At 34.8% G+C, this 16,678-nt stretch overlaps 1 protein-coding gene across 7 annotated transcripts in view; it reads left to right on the top strand.

Moving 5' to 3' along the window:
* Nucleotides 1-16,678, top strand: part of PDSS2 (decaprenyl diphosphate synthase subunit 2) — a 279,633-nt gene that overhangs the window by 75,639 nt on the left and 187,316 nt on the right. The window lies entirely within an intron of this gene.

Here is a 16,678-nt window from a genome sequence, read left to right on the forward strand (position 1 = left end):
TGACTCCTGACCTCAGGTGATCTGCCTGCCTCGGCCTCGCAGAATGCTGGGATTACAGGCGTGAGCCACTGCACCCAGCCTAAATTTTTTTTATTTCGCTAGCTGAAACTTTCAGTACAACATTGGGTTGAACTGGCATCCTTACTTTGTTCCCAGTCTTAAGTGGGAGGCATTCAGTCTTTCATTTTATGTTAGGGGTAGGTTTTTCATTTATGTCTTTTATTAGGTTGAGGAAGTTTTCTTCTGTTCCTCACATATTGAGAGTTTTTATTGTCAATAGGTGTTGTATTTTATTAAATGCTTTTCTGCATCTGTTGAGATGGTCATGTGCTTTTTGTCCTTTGTTTATTAATATGGATATTAAAAACTTGATCTTAAAAATCAGCCTACATGGTGCTTTGACATTATTTGATTTTGCACCCCTGGGATGAATCCCACTTAGTCATGGTGTATGAGCCTCTTTGTATATTGCCAGATTCAACTTGCCAATATTTTGTTGAGGACTTTTGTGTCTGCATTCATGAGAGATACTGATCTGTCATTTTCATTTCTTATGATGTCTTTGTCTCGCTTTGGTGTTAGGAAAGTAGTGGCCTTGGAGAATGAAGTGGGAAGTTTCTGTGTTTTTTGAGTTTGCAAAGAATAAGTATTTCTTTCTAAAATATAGAATTTGTAAGCCAAACTGTCTAGGCTTCGGCCTTTCCTTGTGGGAAGGACTTTAATTAATAATTCAATTTATTTATATTAAATATAAATAGACCTGTTCATATTTTCCGTGTCTTTCGTAAGTTTTGGAAATTTCTGTCTAGGAATTTGTCCATTTTATCTAAGTCATTTAGTTTGTTGGCATCAAGTAATGTTCACCCTATTCCCTCATAGTCCTTTTAATTCCTGTAGTGTCAGCAGTGCAATCTTTTTTCATTCCTGAGTTTGTTTGTGTCTTCTTTCTTATTTTCTTGGTCAGATAGTCACTTTATGGTTTCATTGATTTGTTTCTCTATTGTTTTTCTTTTTTGTGTTTTATTGATATTCACTGTAAACTTTACACTGAAAAACTTTTCTGTTTTTCCTCCTTGCTTGGGGTTAGTTTGCTCTTTGTCTAGTTTCTTAACATGGAAGCTTAGATTATTGATTTGAGACCTTTCCTGAGAATAAGCTATAACTTTTCCTCTAAGTATTTCTGTAGTTGTACATTATAAATTTTGATAATGTTGTTTTTTCATTTTCATTCAGTTGGAAAGATTTTAAAAATGTTTTAAATGACTTCTTCCTCTACCCCTGGGCTATTTAGAAGTATGTTGTTTAATTCAAAATATTTGGATTTTTCTATATTTTTTTCCATTTGAGATCTTTAACTTCTGTTGTGGTCAGAGAACATACTTTTTATGATTTCAGTCTTTTAAAATGTATTAAGACTTGTTTTCTGGCCCAGCATATGAGAATGTTCCATGTGCGCTTGAAAAGAATATATATTCTGCTCTCATTGTGTGGAATATTCTATAAATGTCAGTTATATCAAGTTGGTTGATAGTGTTGTTAAAGTCTTCTATATCGTTTCTGAGTTTCTGTGTAGTTTTCTATTAATTATTAAAGGCAGAGTATTGAAATCTCCAAGTATTTTTCCTGAATTGCCTGTTTCTCCTTTCAATTTTTGCAGTTTTTGTTTCATTTTGGGCCTCTATTGTTACATACATATACATTTAAAACTTTTATATCTTTATGATATACTGATGATTATGAACTGATGATTATGAAACATATGATATACTTTTATGATTATAAAGTATCCTTCATTGTCTCCAGTAATATTTATTATCTAAGAGTCTTTTTAGTGTGATATTAATATGCCATTCCAGCTCTATTGTAGTGACTGTTTGCATGGCATATCACCTTCTGACCTTTTACTTGTAACCTATTAGTGTATTTTTTCTATAAAGTGTTCCTTTTGGACAAAGCATGTAGTTAGGTCTTGCTTTTTAAATCCAGTTGTAAGCAGGGCTAACCCTGCTTTTTAAGTGAATTGTTTCATCCATTCATATCTGATCTAATTGTTGGTATGGTTTGATGTAAGTCTGTGATTTTGCTAATTATTTTGTGTTTATCTCATGTTATTTTTGCTTCTCTGTTCTTCCCTTACTCCTTTCCTTTGTATAAATAAAAATATTTTGGGGAATAATTTCAATTTGTGTTTTTATTTAACTGCATGATTTTGAGTTATTTTCCTAGTTGTTTTAGGAATTACAATATGCATCTGAATTTATCACAGTCTGCTTCACAACAATACTCATTTTAATTCTAGCAAAATGTAAAAACTTTGCTCCGTTATATCTATTTTTCATTTGTGTTACTATTGTTAAATATATTACATCTATGTATGTTGTAAGCCCATCAATACAATATTATAATTTTTGCTTTATGTAATCATATCTTTTATAAAATTTAATAGAAGAAATAAAAAATATATTTACAGAGTTTTTTACATTTACCCACCTATTCACTATTTTTTACACTCTTTATTTCCTCATGCAGTTTCAGGTTACTGTCTAATATCACTTCCATTATCTTTATTTCATTTTTATTTTTGAAGGAAAGTTTTGCAGGGTGTACTTCTTAGTTGCCAAGCCTTCCCTGCCTCCCCCAGGACTTTAAATGTATCATTGATTTCACTACTCTGTGGTCTCCATGGCTTCTGATGAGATATAAGCCATTAATTGTATTGTTATTCCTGTGTACATGATAAAATCATTTTTCTCTTGCTACTTTCAGGATTTATCTTTCAACGGTTTGTCTCTGATGTGTCTGTGTGTATATCTCTGTATTTGTTCTATGTTGAGTTGAATAGCTTTGTTCTGTAAATTAATGGTTTTCATCAAATTTAGTAAATCTTTGCTCATTATTTTTTCAAATATTTTTTTGTGCCCATTTCTCACTTTGCGTCACCTTCTGTTGCTCTTATGACACATACATTAGTACGCTTGATATTGTCTGTTAGTCCTCTGAACCTTTGTTCATTTTTCTTCAGGTTTTTCCCCTATGTTATTCAGGTTAAATAATTACTATTGATCTATCTCAAAGTTACTGATTTTTTTTTTTTTTTTTTTGAGACAGAATCTCACTCTGTCACCAGTCTGGAGTGCAGTGACATGATCTGGGCTCACTGCAACCTCTGACTCCTGGGTTCAAGTGATTCTCCTGCCTCAGCCTCCTGAGTAGCTGGGACTACAGGCGCACGCCACAGTGCCCGGCTAATTTTTGTTTTTTAGTAGAGATGGGGTTTTACCATGTTGGCCAGGATGGTCTCCATCACTTGACCTCATGATCTGCCCGCCTTGGCCTCCCAGAGTGCTGGGATTACAGGTGTTAGCTACCATACCCAGCCGTTACTGATTGTTTTTCTGCTGCCTCACATCTACTATTGCACCCTCTGGTGATATTTTCATTTCAGTTATTAAACTTTTCATCTCCAGAATTTCCATTTGATATCTTTAAAAAGAATTTCCATCTTTTTACTGAGATTCTGTATTCACTGAGTCATTTACTAATTCTTTAAATATGGTTTTTAGTTTTTTGAGCATATTTATAATAGCTATTTTGAAATCTTTGCTAAATCAGTATCTTAAAGACACTTAGAGATAGTTTCTATGACTGCTTTCTTACAGATCATATGTTCTTATTTCTTGCATGACTCCTAACTTTCTGTTGAATACTGAATATTTTAGATAACACATTGTAGCAATTCTAGTTTCTCACTTTTCCCTTCTGTTAGTGACCTTGGTTGTTGTTTGTTTTGTTACTTGCCTGGACTAAATCTTTGAAATCTGTATCCTCCACATTGTGCAGTTGTGATATCTCTTCTCACTGTTTTATCCCTTGTTTTTATCTGTAAGTCTGGCTTCCTAGTTGTTGTCCCTGTGTCTGCATAGCTTAGTGATCAACCAGACTTGTCAGAAGTTCCGCTGAAACACCTTGAGACAGTAAGACTTCCAGTCTCCCCTGATGGATCTGGGTATGAGTTTGGGAGCACTATCAAACTTCAGGCTGCTCTAGGTCTTATTTCCTTGTGGGACTTCTCATGTCCCACCTGCACATGCCTGCGGGCTCTGTCAGCTAGGGATATAGAGCCCTCTCTGGTCTCTCTGGCAATGCACACAAGCCTCTAGTCAACCCTAAATATGTGGGGTCAAGCTCCCTATGGTTGCTGGAATTCCCCGTTAAATATTTGGCTAGTTTGCCTGCTGCCTGTCCCTGTCAGATTTGCTTATTCAGGATTATGAAGCCACAGGCCATCAGTAATTTTAACCTCAAAATCAAGCTTAGTCCTCAAAATCAAGTGAGCCTCCTCTGGCAGGGGTGACAAAGCTTTGAAACAATGCTGCTGTTTTCACTGCCTAGCCTGCATTGATGGAACTACTGTGCTGATAAAGCAAGGGGATGGAGGTGGGTACAGCTCTCGGCAAGGACGTCATAAACTCCATACTGTTCTTCTGTGAAGTTCAGTAGTTCTCATGCAGTGGTTGGATTACAGAGTGCTCAAATTACTGCTTTTGACTGTTTTTTTCAGCTTTATACTTGCATGTTGAGGAAGGATTTGTCAACCACCTCATTCCATTATGATAATTGGAAGTCTCTGTACATTTTAAAGCACCAGTGATTTTGATAGTGTTACATGTGTGATCCTATATTTTATGTTGAGTAATGAAGACCTTAATTGGTTAGTCTTTTGGGGCAGGGGTGGGATGGGTAGTTTTCATTGTGTAAAAGTATGGATGATTTTTTTGCCTAAGTGGAATAATACTTGAGAGAAAAGACAGTTGTAGGGTCAAGTAGAAAATGTCAACCTAAAGTTTTCCTTGAAACACAAATTGAAAAATGAAATGGGTCAGAGAGTATCAATTATTTTAGAGCTCTCTTCCTCTGTGGTTTGCGGCATTATGTTGCCTGTTATATCTAAAGAATCCTTTGTTAAATTAACCCTGTACCTGTGTGAAATGTCTGCAATATGCACTTAAAATGCAGGATGCCGATTTTATAAATTTAGAAATTTATTGGCATACATCTGGTGTTTACCTTCAATATTTAGAATTATTCAAGGAATATCAGAAGAACCTGAATTTATTAGTAATAGGTTTAATATCCTTTATCAAATTGATGTTTACTTTTTAAAAATGAGAACAATCTTTAAAATATGAGACACCATTGTGTTAAAATTCTAATTTTTTCACAATGAAGGTTTTCCAAATAGGATTTGGGTATTTATCATATATCATGAATATTATAATATATGTAAATTATAGCATTAAATGCAAAATAGTTTGGCATTGCAGTTTTTTCCAACTAAAAATAAGCTGTCTTCTATATAAATCAGATTTCTCTGTATCTCTAACATTTGCAATTAAATTTTCATGTACCATGTAATGCTGTTCCAATTAGACTTTGTTAAAGGAAATACTGCCCAGTATGTAAATTCAGATTTAGCAAATTATGTCCAAATTTCTAATGTTGGAGATATCACTATACATAGAGTCAAAACAAAACAGTAATAACAGAACTTTTCAGCCTGTAGACATCCCTTTGTGAAAACACAGACCGCTCTCTTCTTTCACAATGTTGAAGAAACAAAAGTTTGTTGAGTATGAGAAATCGAGACCACTTGGTAACTTTTCAAGTGAAGGCAAAACCAAAAGGAGCAACACTGTCCTCTTGATGATTATGATTCCAAAATCCATCAATTATCCAGTCTGTTTTTTTGTTTGTTTTTAATGCAGAGCCTGTAGGCTCCTAGAAGCAGAGAAGGTTCTAATGGCAGGCCTGTCTCATGGATTATGCCTCTGGTGGGCCTAGTTCTTTTTAAATTTAATCCCAAGCCAACTCATGTTTAGTCACTAATTCTCAAATATTCCTTTCCATCTTTTCTCTCTTAGTGCCTTTTTCTAGAGTACTTCCATAGACTCAATGCTCCACATTTTTAATGAGATACTGCTATTACCAAGCAGTTGTTCAGTTTCATACTTCAGCAGGTATGAAGGCTCGAGAAGAGAGAATACAGAGGAAGATGCATGAGACAGAGGAGGTCAGTTCTTCCTCTTCATATATTATGTAGACCTAATATTTGCTTGCTACTTCAATTATTTGCTCCTTGATCTAACATTTTAGCAATCTCCAACATAATAAACCTTCAGAATTCTTGAGATCTTTGGAAAGTGTGAAATTTGAGAGTGGTTTTGACAATTTTTTGCCCACAAAATTTATATACTGAGAACAAAACAAAACCCTATTGTTTTAATGCTCCTAGGTCACTGGATAGGTGAAACATGGACTGAATGGCTTGCTTGCTGGAATTGTACCTGATTGCAATTTATGTGTCAGCAAAATGACATGTTATATTTTGAAAGAATAGGGAAGGACATACTAAGGGTTTCTTGGCAAGAGGGAGAGCAATTTCTGATTTGAGAACCTTAATATGAAAGATCCCCGTCTCTTAGGAACAAAGACTCCCACCACCCCAGAACTTTTCATATTTCTTTGGACTTTTCAGGGGTTAGTGGCAGAAAACCACAAAATCAAAACCAAAGCCATACCTTGATATTGAATATGTGATTTTATTTCTCTATTCAGGTATTCTTTGCCTCATATCTGAAGTCTCTCTCTCTTTCTCTCTCTCTCTCTCTCTTTCTCTCTTAGACATTGTTTTACTCTGTCACCTAGGCTGGAGTATAGTGGCACAATCTCAACTCACTGCAACCTCCGCCTCCCGGGGTTTCACCATGTTGGCAAGGCTGGCCTCGAACTCCTGGCCTCAAATGATCCACCCGCCTCAGCCTCCCAGAGTGCTGGCATTACAGGCATGAGCCACTGCTCCCAGCTAGATCTGAAGTAATCTTTAAGAGAATACTGGCTGGGCATAGTGGCTCACGCCTGTAATCCTAACACTTTGGGAGGCTGGGACAGGTGGATCACCTGGGGTCAGGAGTTTGAGACCAGCCTGGCCAACATGATAAAACCCCATCTCTACTAAAAATATAAAAAATTAGCTGAGCATGGTGACGTGCACCTGTAATCCCAGCTACTGAGGAGGCTGAGTCAGGAGAATCACTTGAACCCAGGAGATGGAGGTTGCAGTGAGCTGAGATTGCGCCACTGCACTCCAGCCTGGTCAACAAGAGCAAACTCCATCTCAAAAATAAATAAATAAATAAATTAAAGAGAATACTAAAGCTCCTGATTTGCTTTGCCTCTAGATTATATTAGGCATATATCATAGTTTGAAAATCAACAGATAGTAGTCTGCCTTATCTGTGACTTTTTCAACTAGGGGCAGTTTTGCCCTCCTGGGGACATTTGTCAATATCCAGAGACATTTTTGGCTGTTACAACTGGGGATGCTATTGGCAGCTAGTGGGTAAAGGTTAGGGATGCTACTAAATAGCCTGCAATGCGCAGCCCCTCCCAACAAAGGTCCAGTTCAAAATGCCATTAGTGCCAACATTGAGAAAACCCAGCCTTATTCTTTTCATTTAAAATACTGCCACATTTTTAAGAAATATGATTCTGTCCTTGGCTTTCTCATCAGTCTCTCAAATTTTTCATTGTTTCTTTTCTGCAGTGGCTTTTACTAGCTCCTTATGGATATAGATCATGCTGTGCCATCTTTATTCTCCATAGAATAATCACCTAAAAATCTGGGATAAGTAGAGAAAATATCACTATAAGAACATTATATAAGTGAATAAGCCAAAAATTGTTTTTAACTAGACACAGATGAATATAGCAGTTTGAAATAACATCAAAAGTAGGTTACCCTGTTTAATTTTCAGAACATGCTTGGAAGATAGGTACTACAGGTTGAGTATCCCTTTTCCAAAATGCTTGGCACTGGAAGTGTTTTAGATTTTGGATTTTTTTTAATTTTGCAATCTTTTCATATACATAATGAGATATCCTGAGGGTGGGACCCAAGTCTAAACATGAAATTCATTTGTTTCTTTAAACACATAGCCTGAAGGTAATTTCATACAATATTTTAAATAATTTTATTGCATTTTGACTGTACCCTGTCACATTAGGTCAGGTGTAGAATTTTCCACTTATGGCCTTATTTTAGCACTCAAAAAGTTTGGGATTGTGGAACATTTTGGATTTTGAATTTTCAGATTAGGGATGCTTAACCTGTACTATACTGATTTTATAGTGTAATAGTATTTTGATAATTTATGTAGTTAAAATATTGCTATGTTTACTTTAGCTAAATTACTTACCCTTACTGTACTTTATTTTCTTGTTCTGCAAAGAAAATGTGTTGGACAAGATTATCTTTGCCGCAGTTCCAACTCTAGCATTCTAAATGTCTTTTAATAACATGTAAAGATTCCTCAGATAGTTCAAAAATTTAAATTATGTATCATTGTTGATAGATGAAACAGTAAAAAATTGCCAGAGAATAACTATTGCCTCTCATGTTTTTCAAAATAATTAGTATAAAATGTGGTGGAATGCAGCAAATTTAGAGCTGGAGGTTAGTATGTTTGATTTCCTCACCTACTTAAAAAAAAAAAATGGATGCATGTTTATGTCATTATTTGTTTACATTTGAATAAAAATTTAGTTCTTAGTAAATAAAGTTTGTTTGGTCTTGTCAGGCCAAGACAAAGGGTCATTCATCAATTTTTTTTTTTACATTAAAAGAAAGTTTAATATGAAGGCTTTTATTTTGAGCTTTAGAAAATATTATATATGAACTTAAGCAGCCTCCTGTGATCAGGACCATAGAAAAATACCTTTATATTAAATTGGACTCTGGAAATCTAGGTATTGCTTTCTCATGCTAATAGATGGAATTTAAATTTGTATTTATTTTTAATAAGTTGCCTAGTACTAAAATAAATTTGGATACCAGCAGCTCATAATAGTTAATAGCCTGTATAAATGGGTCCCAAGACACCTGTTCCTTTATTGTTAATGAAGCCCTATTTTATGTGCAGGAAGACTGGAGTTCCTGTTGATGCTGTGCCCTAGCACATCTCCCTGTCTCCTGTGTGCATATTTAAATAACATTAAGAAATGTTGTTTCCTCGTTTTCTGTCATCTCTAGAATTCTGCCAGACACACTTATTCTCTTTAATAGGCTGTTTGTTCCAAAATGCATTAGTGATATTTTTTCCTGTTTTGTGTGTTCTGAATTTTTTTTAGAATTAAACCTCAATCATGTTATGAGAATTTGATGTAAAATTATGATGAGTTAATAGCACCAGACACACAAACAGCCAAATAAAGTTTCTCAAGGAAAGAATAAATGACTTGCGGAAATTGTAGTAGCCTGTGGAAATGTAAGAAAACAAACCAAAATTGTAGAAACCAATTCTAAGACTCTAGTTTTGTCATGGTTTATTCTCTAAGATTTAACTGTAACCTCTTAATGTTTTATATCACTTAGTGACATATCACTAAGTGATATAAAATAATATAAAATATATAAAATAATATCACTAAGTGATATAAAACAGTTTAGAGAGTTTGTCATTATTTCTCTTTACTATTTCATATCAAGCAACTAAGTCATTGACCTTCTTGCAAATAATTTAAAAGGAGAAAACCATATAGATAAAGAGCTATTACCACAATCTACCAGATATTATCTGTCTACATGGTAGAATTTTATTATGAATATGTGGCTTGAAATAGCATTGATCTGTGCCATTCGTTTTTATTCTTTTTAGGAGACAGTATGTTAACAGGTTTTTAAAAACAGTTTTTGAATATGTGCTACAGAAAAAGGTGAAAGGTGTTCTCTTTACCTCTGGAGCTTCTCCTTCTCCAAACACCTGAATTTTCATTACTGTTGGCAACAGGTTTTAAGGTCATTCTTGAAAAAGAGAGTATGATTTTCATGGAATAATAAGTGAGAATTACACTGCTGATTATTTCAGCCTGTTCTTGAGAATATCTAAGTACACTGGAAACCCAGAAAGCTTTTATTTTGTTCAATGTGGAGAATACAGCATAACCAGCTCAAAAACTGATGCATCCCAAAAGGAGTGAAAGTAAATTCACTGTTAACAGTTCTTCCTACCAGTGGTAATCTGGCCAACAGGTAGACATTATTTGGAATACTTCATGAGGAAAGTTTTTTCATACCCTCAGTCTTGTATTTTGTTTAAGTCCTTTCCAATAAAATTTACCAAATAATTGAGTATAATAGTGCCTTTTTCTTCAGCCTGTGCCTCTCTATAATGAAAGGAAATCTAACACTGAATTGTGTGTCCTGTAGACATAAAAGTGGTGACTTGAGATGGCTTCCTCATCAGGGATAAAGAGAAACAATTCAGTCTCTCTGGTGTTTTTTTTAAACTCTGGCTGCACATTAGAATCACATGTGAAGAGTATTGTGGTCCCATTCCCAGAAATTCTGCCTAAATTGGCATATGCTGGGATGTGACTATTATTATATTTAAAGCTCTTCAGGTGATTCTGTTTTGCAGCCAGGACTGAGAATCTCTCTTAGGTACCTCCAAGAAAAGTTAAGCTAAACTACGAGCTATCAGTTTCTAGGTAGGTTTCCACACTGCAAGTACTGTAGAAGACAAACTAAAAACCCTCTGAAAAGGGCCTCTGGTTGTAGAATCACTCAGGTATTCTTTTTTGGGGTGGTGAGTTTGATTGGAGACTCTCGCCTCATTTGAGAAAGACTATTTCCTAGGTTTTCCAGGTTTAAATAATTTTCAAAAATTGTATTATGGTAGCAATTTTTGGTAGTGTGGAATTGACAGTAGTTTAAGATACATAATTTAGCAGACATTTTCTCATTTTTGAGTCAAATATAAAACTAGGACAGTCTTTTTAAGTCTTAAAATGTTTCAATTGAAAATTTTTGTTTTTCAGTTAAACCATATATACCTTACATCACCCAAATTCACACCTTTTAAAAATATGCACTCCCGTTTTCTGTATTTCCATCATGGATTGTTACACACAATGAAGTATCTCACTTCTAATTAACTTACTTTGGTGTAAGAAGCATAGAAAGGGCTGGGCATGGTGGCTTACGCCTGTAATCCCAGCACTTTGGGAGGCCGAGGTGGGCGGATCACGAGGTCAAGAGATTGAGACCATCCTGACCAACATGGTGAAACCCTGTCTCTACTAAAAATACAAAAACTAGTTGGACGTGGTGACGTACCCACCTGTAGTCCCAGCTACATGGGAGGATGAGGCAGGAAAATCACTTGAACCTGGGAGGCGGAGGTTGCAGTGAGCTGAGGTTGCACCACTGCATTCCAACCTGGGCAACATGAGCAAGACTGCATCTCAAAAAAAAAAAAAAAGGCATAGAATTTATAAGTGCTAAAAATTGCAAATGTAGAATTTATAAGTGCCAAAAGTTAGCAAATTTAGTGATAGGTGCATGAATAGGACTTTATAAAAGAATGTAGGACAAATACCATTTACCAAATACTATTTTGCAAGTATAATAAAAATAGCCATTTATATAACTTAAATTAGTAAATATTGACCCAACTTTTTTGAAGTTAAACATTCCTAAAAAAAGGAATGCTTGGAAAATAGATCAAGGCCTCTAAGATGAGCCTATGAAGAAGACTGCCAGTTTCCCTGGGGTGCCCCAGCCTCATGTACGGCCCCTTCTGACTGACTTCCTTCCAGATACAGGATCGCCGCTTCACATTTGCTGATAATACATGCAGGAATTGGCTGTTCAGACCTTCACTGCCAGACTAATCACATATTTACAGTGTCTTGGCTTCTTTTAGTTTTTAAGCAAATAGTACCTAGCAAGTTACCACAGTTAAAACAGTGGAATTCAGAGCACCTGTATTTCTGAAAGTCACTGCTATGTACATGGAATGGAATCTGATTTTTAAACAATAATTTTGCCATTTGCTTTACATCGTATCATTTATTGTAAAGAAACTCTTCCTGTTTCTTAACTTCTCATTTGTTCTTTAAGAAAAGACGATAAAGGAATATAATCACAGACCTGGTTTCACTTTTATTATTTCAATCTATTGCATTCTCCTCATCAGATTAATATTTGCGGTTATACGCCCTGCATGGCAAGTGCTGAGAAAACATTTGTACAAAGTCTTGCCAAGGTAGACTATTGAGTATATGGAGTGTAGTGACTTCACCATTCAAGATCTTCATGTGTTTATTTAAAAGAAAAAAAAGTTCATTATATTAGTCTTGTGGTTAGTATATTAAATTCATTAAATAGTTCAAGTGTATTCAATAAAGTATGATAGTAGTTTTATTGATATACTGGCAGAGAAACAAACATGACCACTCTTTACCATCTGTTTATAATGCTATATAAAGAAGACCATGTTGGTTGCCATGGAAACTACATTTCCAAAACCACAGAGTGTTTGCTTAAATTCTCCAACCTTTTAAAGTCATAAGCTTTTCCCTGAAAAAAATAGAAAAATACATTTTAAATTTTCCAGTGATTTTTCTAAAAGTCATTTCTCTGTTAAAATTCATTTATACCTAGGCTGATATTTTGCCTCAGGATTTCATGAATTTAATTGAGAAGTTCTTAATTTGAGACTCTTTGACACTTTAAAGAACTGGGAAGAAAATGCTATCCTATTAAGGGGTACCACCTATCTTTATAAGTAAAGACTTTGCTTCTTCAGGAGAAACTTTTTATTGATGTAACAAGCAAAAGAAGGCTGAAGAGGTAACATATAATAACATGGTATCTGGGGAGGAAAGGCAGCTGTAATGTAGTTCCAGTGGCTTACCATGCTTAGTTATTGCTGTCATATTAGCTAATATGAGAAAAGTTACAGCGGGGAGTATTTGACTTTAAGCTTTAATTAGAATGGTTATGACTTTTTATAGTGTGGCTATTAAAAAATACTTTGTTGTAATAACTAAATGAAATCAGTTGTTGTTCCTGGGAACCTTGCCTAGGGAAGAAAGAAGTAAAATATATGCTTTATTTTTATTCTTACTAACAATAGAATAAATTTTTCCTAATCTAAAATGATTGTGTATATCCACATGTGTTTATATAAACCTGGTGTCTGTATAGACATTCAAAAAGCTTTTTGCCATAGTCTTTAAAAAAATTTTTTTTCAATGTCTTAAAAGTTGTTCATGATGTATTTACACTGAGGCAGATGACATAGGATTGCATCTGTTCTAGCTTTCACTAAAGCCAAGAAGCACTGACTATATAGATAACAATAATAATTCTGATAATAGTAATAACTAGTGCATATTGAGCACGTAGTATGCAACAGGGAGTATACTTGCATTTTATATGCTAAATGTTTATATTTAGGCTTTATTATAATCCTGTGGGGTAAGTCTTAAAAGTACACATAGATTCTCTAAATCAGAGTTTCTTAACCTTGCCACTTTGGCGGGGAGGGGGAGGCCTAACAGGTGTGTTATAAGATGTTCAAAAGCAACCCTGGCCTCTACTTTCTAGATGGTACTAGTACCCCTCTGGAGTATGTAATAACCAAAAATATCTCTAGACATTACCAAAGTCCCCTTCTGGGAAAGGGGAAAGGTAAAATCACCTGAGAACCACTTCTCTATATGAACCAGCCAGTTTAATTTTTTTTTTTTCTGGTAGAAATAGTTTGGTACATCACCTCTTGCTGTTCACATGCTGTCTCCCTACCACCATGTTTTCTAATACCAACTACCCTCTCCAGCTTTGTTCAGTTATTGGTATATCAAAAGCTGAACCTATGTATTGTGAAAGTCCTCTTAGATCCAGGATTTTGAAAACTGTTTTGCAGCATAATGAAACAAATGGGGTCATTAATGTAAGTTGTACTAAAACTACATGTTCATAAAAGAGAATTTATAATAGTAGAATTTTAGAATCTTCTACTGAGTTTAGTATGTAAAAAATGGGAGGAAATCCATATGCTTTGCATGTATTGATCCATAAATGCCAAACTCAGGTTACTCTGTTTGTTTTTCCTATTGCTGACTTGTGTAGGAATATTTAGTATGATTAAGTTTGTGTGAATCTTTTCCTGTGATATTAAAACATTAGAAAATGGTCAGTCATGGTCCATCCTTACAAAGTTAAATAATATTTTAAAGATAAATTCATAATAGCAATACCAGCTTAAGAGTTATGGTTAATCCTCTGTTCTTTTTGAAAAACGTGGGATATTTTTGCTACATTTTCTTATGATGGGGTTTATTTCAATACTAAATAAATTTCTTAACATTTTAAATTGTGATATTGTAAAATTCAGGTCTCTGAATTTATAAAGTTGATTAAGTTTCTGTGATTCATGAAGTTTCTTTATAAAGTCTTATTAACTCCTTTTCCTAAAATTTCACAAAAATATGAGAATATTTTTCTATCATCTGGTAGATTGTTTCAGAAACGTATATTAATATGCAGCTGTGTTAATGCTATTTGGTAGGAAATTACTGGATCTCACTATGATTAATTAAAAGAACATTTTGGAAGAATGCAGACATAGAGAATAATAGCTTTTTTGGAAGCATGAGAATATTAGACCTTTCAGATATACTTAAATAATTGTGCAAAATAATTACACTGAAATTTTAACTTTTTCATGTAGGCAGTAGCTTGCACAGTATTTGTGTCCCAGTATTTGAAACCGGATTGAGTGGGAACCAGTGTACAGAGTGGTGATTGTGCTTATATTATATATTATAGAGAATTTTTCAGCTCTTGAATAATACACAAGTGAAAACCATTCACAAGGCATTGATTTAAGTACAGAGTATTTGAAGATGACGACCATATTCTAAACAGTCAAGCATCTTGATAGGCCTAACTAATCTGTTGACAATTTGCTAGTTTCTACCCATACACAAATAACAAAACCAAAATAATCCTGAAATATTAAATATTCACCTGATCCTTAAATTTAGTATTGGTCTGGCTACACTTGGGGAAGAGCAGAACTTTTGATATCAACCTGATACAGACAATACAATTCTTATTAACATAACCATCCTAGAACTTTATACCAAGAGAAGTCATTGTCTACCTTTGGGTACAAAATATCTGTTAATCTTATGTGAAATTCACTACATTTTTGACAGATGTGCTGAGAGACAAAGGTGTCATCCTTTCACTATTGCCCTCAACTTCATAACGTTTAGAACTATATTGGCAGTGTAAAGAGAGTAATTACTTCTGTCCCATTACTTTTATCAGTTTTGTTTTTTTTACTCTTAATGTGGTAGAAATAATTTTTGACTTTAATTTGTGTATAATTCCTAGTTTCTCCGCCTTTGCTTAATCTAAGACCTTATTTATTTTGCAGCATCTTTTTAAAAGCCACCATTTAAAGCAAAATCTGTATTTGTGGGCCTTTATTATTTCACTAAATGTGGAACTTTTCTTTTTTTTCTTTTTTTTTAAGGGAAAAGATAATGACTGAAATACTGAAACTTTCACTGTTTGTTTATTTATTTTTGTGCGATAGGGTCCTACTCTGTCACCCAGGCTGCAGCACAATGGTGTGATCATAGCTCACTGCATCCTGGAACTCCTGAGCTCAAGCAGTCGTCACCCCTCAGCCTCCCCAGTAGCTGGGATGACAGGCATGTGCCGCCATGTCCAGCTAATTTTTACATTTATTTTTATTTTTGTAGAAATAAGATCTCACTATTTGCCCAGGCTGATCTCCAAATACTGACATTCTCCCTCAGCCTCCTCAAGTGATGGGATTATGGCAATGAGCCACTGCACCTGGCCTGAAACATTCACTGTTGAATCATTTGCTTATCAGCTAAACTTCATAAGTTCTCTTTATATTTATTCATTTAAGAAAATTTACATTGTCTCTACAGAAATACTTTTTTATCCTCCCAATTCATTTTTTGATTTATTTTGTTTTTATTGAGCTAATGATGCCATATGGGATCAAGAGAGGCAACTCATTGTAAGTACCCACCAATGTTTAGCCTGTTGTGGTATGTGATGAATGGGATACTTGTACAGTTTCAAAGTACCTGTTCACAAAACGTTACTAATTATAAAGGGGAAAAATGTAACTTTGCTGTGGAAAAGCCTGGTAGACATCACCTTAGTCAAATGGCCAAAGTGGAAATCTGCTATGATGGAACAAACTGAAATTGAGGTGGGAGGAATATAACATCATTTCTATATATGATCCTCCTGCCTGAGATGTATAACCTAAATCTAATCACAGAAACATCAAACAAATCAACACCAAGAGAATTTCTACAAAATAACTGGCCTGGCCTATAAGTTTTGGAATTGTCAAGGCCATGAAAGTCAGGGACTAACTAAGAAGCTGTTCCAGATTAAAGAAAGCCGAAGAGACATGGCAACTAAATGTGATATAGAATTCTGAACTGGATCCTTTTGTGATAAAGGACATTATTGGAATAATTGGTGAAACTTGAATGGGATCTGAGAATTAGATGGTAGTAATGTATTCCCGTTAGTGATTTTGATGGTTATATTGTGGTTATTAGGGGAATGTTCTTTTGTTTGTTTGTTTGTTTCGGTTTTGTGTATGTGTGGTTTTATTTATTTATTTATTTATTTGAGATGAAGTTTCACTGCTGTTCCCCAGGCTGGAGTGCAATGGCACCATCTCGGCTCACTGCAACCTCCACCTCCCAGGTTCAAGTGATTCTCCTGCCTCAGCCTCCTGAGTAGCTGAAATTACAGGTGTCTGAC

This window comes from Sapajus apella, unplaced genomic scaffold (genome assembly GCF_009761245.1).
Source record: "Sapajus apella isolate SASKATOON/1434 unplaced genomic scaffold, GSC_monkey_1.0 scaffold6, whole genome shotgun sequence".
Lineage (NCBI taxonomy): Eukaryota > Metazoa > Chordata > Mammalia > Primates > Cebidae > Sapajus > Sapajus apella.